This window comes from Asparagus officinalis, unplaced genomic scaffold, assembly GCF_001876935.1.
Source record: "Asparagus officinalis unplaced genomic scaffold, Aspof.V1 AsparagusV1_Un593, whole genome shotgun sequence".
Classification (NCBI taxonomy): Eukaryota; Viridiplantae; Streptophyta; class Magnoliopsida; order Asparagales; family Asparagaceae; genus Asparagus; species Asparagus officinalis.
Genome location: NW_017972855.1, coordinates 1 through 7,495, shown reverse-complemented (window position 1 = coordinate 7,495; position 7,495 = coordinate 1).

Here is a 7,495-nt window from a genome sequence, read left to right as displayed (position 1 = left end):
TTTTCCTTTTGACTTTTTCTTGGAAGAGGTTCCAGTCCATTGTTCGTTCCTTTTGACTTTTTCTTGGAAGAGGTTCCAGTCCATTGTTCGTCTCCAATCAAATCTGGATGGACCCAAAGAATCTCACCATTAGGGGCTGTGTGCGGCACAAGTCCTTTCTGGCGCTGCTTGTGAGGATCATCGTTTACTGTCTTTACTACTGCATTTATTACTGGTTCATGCTGGAACCAGTTTAAGGGAACAGAACCGAAGCTAATCGATACTGCATTTGCTCCCACTCTCTTCTCCTTCGGCTGCTTCATTGTGATGACCCCGACATCGATTAGAGCTTGGATCTTGTCCTTAAGGGCATAGCACACCTTGGTAGGATGGTGCACCGCTCTATGAAATGCGCAGTATTTTGGATCATTGACTCTCTTGGCATCTTCTTGATCCTGGATTGGAGGCAATTTGATCTTGTTATTCTCAATGAGGTACTTGAAGATACCGGGAACTTCATCCTCTTTGAACGAATAAACTTTCGGGAACTTCGGCTCCGAGACTTTCGGCTTCTGGGTCTGCTGTTGCCACCTTGATTGTTGAGGCGCCTTTTACTGCTGCTGTTGCGGCTGCGCTTGCACCTCGAACGTTTGATTCACGTTCACGGCATTGCATGTGCTTTTCCTTTTCCCTTAGGGACAAAATTTGGTTGCGGAGCACTATTTGCTATTTGACCCCTTTCCGCCTTCTTCCTTTTGAGGAATCGTTCGGCTCATTCTCCTCGCACCTTTAGATCCTTCCAGGTCTTTGGTGGCGCCATTCCCATAGCTTCGAGGATGTCCAAGGAAAGATTGTTGTGACAGGTCTCGAGGATGAAATCTTCGCTGACCGGATCCCTACAATTCATTGCTTTATTCCGGAATCTCTTCACAAAGTTTTCGACTGTCTCACCATTCTTCTGCTTCTCATCAAACAGAGTGCCGATTGAGACCTCAGTGTCGTCGTCGAAGAAGTTCGTCAGAAACATGTCCTCCATGTCATCCCAACTGCTGATGCTCCCCGGCTTGAGGCGACGATACCAATCGAAGGCCGCTCCGCGAAGAGTGCCAACGAATGACCGTACCATCAAGGGTTCATTGCCGGAGATTATTCCTAAGTGAGACTTAAAATATATTAAGTGTTGGGTAGGGGAACATCTTGATTCTGAGGATTGTGTCGAGTGGGTTCTCCTTGATGAGTTGTCAGAGCCGCGATTTGCTGGTCATGCATCTCTCTCATCTGTTGCATGGCCATCTCCATCTCGAATTTGAAAGCTTCCTTCTGCTTAGCCAGGGCATCTTCAAGCATCTTGGTTACTTGTTCGGTGCTGACCATGAGTACCTCGCGGGGTTGTCCCTTGCTGGATACCGTGTTGTCCGATGCAATCGCAGAGCAGGCATCTGATCCTTCGTCTTCTGACGGTAATCTCGTCCGAACTCTACTATAAGTCCCTCGTGTAATGGTTCCAGACTGCAGACGGGTTAAATACCAGGGTACTAGCGGAGTTGACTCGGGATTATCCCATGTCGATGCCCTTTTGCTGGTCATATTAGTGGTGACCTTCGGAAATTCTCCGTCTTCGACTATCCTTCTTCTTCGTCGGAAACGCCTAGGCTTGGTCTCAGGCGTTCCGGTGGAAATTCTCTTGAACACCGAGACTCTCCTTAGGGCTTTAGAACAACAGCACTCCGATAACACCGCCCTGATGATGTTGGCACACGGACAGTGGGGTTCCATGTCTCGAGCATCTTTCTTCCGAGACTTATTCATACCCCCAGCTCTATAGTACAACTCATCAGTTTGATAACTGGAGCAACCCATAGAGTGTTGGCATGACTTCCCAGGTATAACACAATCATCATCAGACGAATGTGTTTCCCTCTGGGGATATGATGCTTTATTAGCGTTTTCAAGAGTCGCTCGTTCAAGTCTACGCTTTTGCGAGTGTAAAAACTTAACGGGATCTTGAACTTCGACACGCAACCCAATGCGGTCGGCAATAGGGTTTTCCCTTTGTTATCTTCCTTGGGGGGATTAGCACGACCCCCAGTCAGGTTCATCATTTGGGGACCCTTCAACGGACCCAATCGCTCCTTGACAGGTGCTTTACCTCGGTTCCTAGGTAAAGGACCGAGGCTACCTTTCAAAGGAACCCTGGACCTTGAAGGATCCGTGTTCTTACCTGACTCCGCCGGAGGTGCGGGGGCAAGGGGAACGGGATCTGGATTTGATGAAGGTTGGACAGCAACATCGTCCGCTCTTGTCTTAGGTGTTGGCTTTGTCTTTAACACCCACACCTGCTTGAGTTTTGACGGGTTCTTGACCGTCTCTTCTTTCTGCATCTCCTCTGCTTTCTGCAGAAGGGCTTGAGCATGCGCAAGCAATGCGCGGCGCTTCTTGATTCGCTCTTCGAGGGTTGAGCGAGTCCTCGTGACACGAACCCAATCGTTCGTTTCTGCTTTGGAGGAGGAGTGGGTTATGTGCCGTTGTTGCTCTTGGCCCTGTCTGGACTTTAGATCTTCATTATAGCGGATCCCGTCCATCGATTCTGCGGCCTTGGCCAACTGTCGCGCAAGGCGTTGACGCCGTCTTTGGCGCGTCCTCTTTGACACAGCTGGAGCACCTTCAGTAGCCATCTCCTTGGCGGAGGAGAAGTCTAGATCTGCGGTCTCGACCACGTTGGATGACGCGGGGACGTCACGTGGTGCGAGCGCAGCGGCGGCAATGGGATCTTGGATCTTCAAGCCGAAGGTCCCGCGAACATTTCTGGAAGAGGATGCCTTCCTACGCCTGTTTGGAGAGGCGGATCTGGAGGAGGAGGAAGAGAGGTACTCTTCAAACTTTTGCTAATCGAACTCGTATTCGATCTCTTCATTCACCCGGATCTTGAATGCCGGTTGCATCACGACGGCCTCGGCAGCGAGGCCGTTAGCTCCCACTGTGGTCGCCAGCTTGTTTGCGTCGAAAATTGTTGTATTCATTGCTGTATTCATTACAACTTTAGTCGTTACAATGAAATCGAAAAGATTGTTTTTTTATAAGACCTTTACACAATGAAAACAAAAGGTTACAACTCTCGTCAAAACAAAAGCAGAGATCGTTTATCGGTCTTCTGCTTGCGTGGGTCTTTTGCCTGTGACGGGGACGTCAATATCCGTGGACTACCTGGCACTCAGATCTGTTTCGAAAAATCGGATAGAGATTCGTCGATCCGCGAGAGATCTAGAAGCCTGAAGCGTCTATCTCGGCTAAAACGAGATATCTGCTCTTCTTAGGATTACCGGCGAAGGGTAATACTAAGGAAAGGGGCACGGGTGATGAAGAATCTGATGAAGACCTCTCCTCTCCTCTGTTGAAGCGCTCGACCACTCTTCACTGCAGCAGGGCTTCGCCAACTTCCTTAGTATTACCCTTCGCCGGTAATCACTAAGAAGAGCAGATATCTCGTTTTAGCCGAGATAGACGCTTCAGGCTTCTAGATCTCTCGCGGATCGACGAAGCTCTGTCCGATTTTCCGGAACAGATCTGAGTACCAGGTAGTCCACGGATATTGACGTCCCCGTCACAGGCAAAAGACCCACGCAAGCAGAAGACCGATAAACGATCTCTGCGTTTGTTTTGACGAGAGTTGTAACCTTTTGTTTTCATTATGTAAAGGTCTTATAAAAAGACAATCTTTTCGATTTCATTGTAACGACTAAAGTTGTAATGAATACAACAATTGTAGGCATCGAAAATTACCTATAGGTCTCCAACGAACGGTTCAGTGTTAAAGAGCGACGATGAACGTCACTATCCGATCCACAGGAGTCCAATTGACGTAGACGAGCGATTGAAGTGAATCGACGAACTACGTGAGCCGATAGGATTTCGGAACAATGAAGACCCGGGCCAATCGGGAATCCGGAGCGGATCGAACTCTACAGATAGTCCAACCACCGGAGCGGATCGAACTCTTCGTCAAGCATCCAACGCACTTGGAATCACTCAAATCCGAGTTCGGACGAAGAATTTACGGCGAAAACAATCAACTATACGCAACGGAGCGTCTCAGGCTAAGTTGGGACACCCGGGGTGTCTCGGGAAAGTCGAAACACCCCAGGGGTGTCTAGGAAAAGCCTAGACACCCCAGGGGTGTCTAGGCACCCTAGGTGCTCCCATTGCCTATAAATAGCCCCCTTATGCCTCATTTTTGAAGGGCTGGATTTTTGGAGAAGTTGGCGAAGCCCTGCTGCAGTGAAGAGTGGTCGAGCGCTTCAACAGAGGAGAGGAGAGGTCTTCATCAGAGTCTTCATCACCCGTCCCCCCTTTCCTTAGTATTACCCTTCGCCGGTTGCATGACCGACCCGTTGGTCCTAGGAGTGTTGGTGCCCCGAAGAGGAAGAAGACCGCACATAAACCCCATGACGGTCAGCGTCCTTATGGAGTGGACTTAGGAAGCACCGCCGATGGAGGGGAAGGTAACATTTAATTGCTCTTGCTTCAAGGTTGTTTACCTTTTGGGATTTGTAACCATGTTTCATGCTCCAGGTTTCTTCGAAGAGGGTGAACTCCCACCGGGTTCGGTATCTCCTGGTGTTGATAACATGGATTGCTTTATGCAACAGATGTGCGACGCCCTTCATGACGGGTCTTTGGGCATCGATCTAAACATCGATCTTGAGCAGATGAATAATGTTGAGCCCACAGTCCCATATTCAGGTATATCTACATCCAATGTTATTTTCCTCAAGCATGGGGAAGGAAGATCTTCCGTTTTTTGCTGCAAGTATTTTTTTTTTAGCTTTCCTCATCTTTCAACATTCAGGTTACCCTGCAGATGTCGCGATGGAAAGGCCAAGCTTCTCGAAGCCCGATGCTGGCTTATTAGCTGACATGCTGGCTGAGCAGACTACCAGAGGAACCGAGAGACCATTCTTTGGGAATGATTCATCCACCGGTATATATCTGGTTCCCTTCATCTTGCTTGATCTTTTATTTGACTAACGAAGGATTAATATTACAGCGCCAACCATTGGGATTAGCCCAATATCGATTCCTGGCATATCTAGCTTGCCTCGGAGTGACGGACTCGCAGGTACGCATACGATTTAGGGATATCGTACTTCTCTATGTTCATCTGACTGTTGACTAATATATGAGTGCAATCATAGGACCAGCCACCGGGGCTGATTCTCTTATGACTCCTGGCATTTCTCAGATGCCTACGGATGAAGGATCTACAGGTATGCAGATGACCTTATTATCCCAATCCTCCTCATTTGTCTAAATTTTCATTTTGACTAATAAAAAGGTGCCACTATAGGACCAGCCGCTTGGGCCGATACTCTTATGACTCTTGGCATTCCCGCTGCATCTGAGGACGGTGGGATTGCAGGTATGCATACAATCTTCTTGTCCCGATTCTCCTTATTTGTCCAAATTTCCATTTGACTAATACCGGAGTATAACTATAGGACCGGCCGTTGGGCCTGATACTACTACAGTTTCCGGGGTTGAAAATCTGCATAGAAGTGACGTCTCCCCGCCCTTGCCGAGTGATATGAGCAATCCGCCTGCAGGGGTTGATATACCATCTTCTGTTGCTGTCTCAGAGCCTGTCGGACCTCAGCCTGAGGGGACGTCCGTTGGCGTTGGTATGCTCAGAACTTGCCTTTTGAATTTCCTTATCGTATTCGATAATCCACTGAACTTCTATGTTGTTGCTTGTAGGATCTCGATCTTCCCTATACGAGCGTGTCCGCGCCCTTTTGGTCGATACTGATCCTGACAGAGATATTTTTCGTACGGACCTCGGCTTCTTCACTGCCTTTTATAACGGCCTGATCGAGAAACTTCTTCATAGAGGAGGCGGCTTCGATCAGTTCAGGCGTTCCTTTTCTCGCCACATGGTTGGAGGTTAACGGGGCTTCTTCTTTCGTGTCCTCTCAGTTGGAGCATAGGATGGCACAGTGGCGTGACCTGAGATCTTCCATCGGGTGCGAGCTTCAGTCACATGAGAGCTCCATTGCGCAGCTAATGGCTAATGTGGCGAGGAAAGATACGGAGAGAGCTGAGCTACTCCGCTCTTTGGACTCGAACCACGAGGAAACGACTAGGTTGAAAGAGGCCTTGAAGTGCGTTGAGGAGTCTACTGCTCTTATTGTAAATGACCTGGCTGGACTAGAGCGTTCTCGTGAACAGGCACTCGAGGAGCTCGGATCCACCCAAGAGAGACTGATGAAGCTGAAGAGTGAAGCCGCGGAGATTTTAAGCAGTTCTGAGGAATCTGCCCGAGCTGATCTGCAGGCGGGACTTGAGCGGAGTTATGTAGATAGACTTTTTAGCTTAAAGTCTCATATTCTCAGCCGCCAGCTGCCTTCGGGCTAATGAGCTTTTTGTTGTATGCTTTTGACTCGGTCTATTAATAGAAACTCCGCATCTGCTTCTTTCTTGATTTTTTTTTGTATCTATTCCGAGTGACAGATTTATGGGATTTTTGGCAAACCCCCAGCCCTCAACGGGTTTGATATGTCTTTACCGATTACCGTTTGAAATCGGACTAGCATGTGAATTATTAAACCCGTCTCACATGTAACGTTGTGCTAAGAGAGTAAACTCTCTGAGGCTTTGTGCTATGATTTTGAATACATAGGCTTCGTCTTTCTCACGGGAATAGACTACCCGGCAACGCGTGTTAGGCGTTGACTTATCCCTACTTAGGCTTCGGGATGAAATTCCCCAGACTGGAATTCTGGTGTCTTCTTCAATCGGTAAAAGACTAAACCGGCCATGTGTGTTAGACATGGACTTTGGAATTTTTGGCAAACCCCCAGCCCTCAACGGGTTTGATATGTCTTTACCGATTACCGTTTGAAATCGGACTAGCATGTGAATTATTAAACCCGTCTCACATGTAACGTTGTGCTAAGAGAGTAAATTCTCTGAGGCTTTGTGCTATGATTTTGAATACATAGGCTTCGTCTTTCTCACGGGAATAGACTACCCGGCAACGCGTGTTAGGCATTGACTTTGGGGTTTTTGGCAAACCCCCGGTGGGATCTCCACCCCCAGAATCCTGCAGGATGAAACTAAGAGTGGGATCTCCACTCCGAGAATCGGAAAAGTTCGAACGACACTACCTTTTATAGGATTGGTCATTTGAACCCAAAGAACCCCTCATTTATTGAGGAGGAGACCCAATTTCAACCCTAACTTTTATAGGTTTGGTGGAAAAGGGGACAAAGGTGGATTTTCGTTTATCGAAAAGGAGTGACTCGACCTTAGTCTTGACTATGTGTAGGCTTGACTAAGCGAGATCGGAAACAATCCTAACTTTTATAGGTTTGACTGTTCCAAGTGGACCTCTCGTTCATGGAAGGAATCGAGAGAGGAATTTGGCTTTGGCCCTAACTTTTATAGGTTTGACCAGAAAGCGAAGAGAGTGGAATACGGGTAGCAAAGAAAGTGCCAACCCATATTACCACTCAAAGGGAGA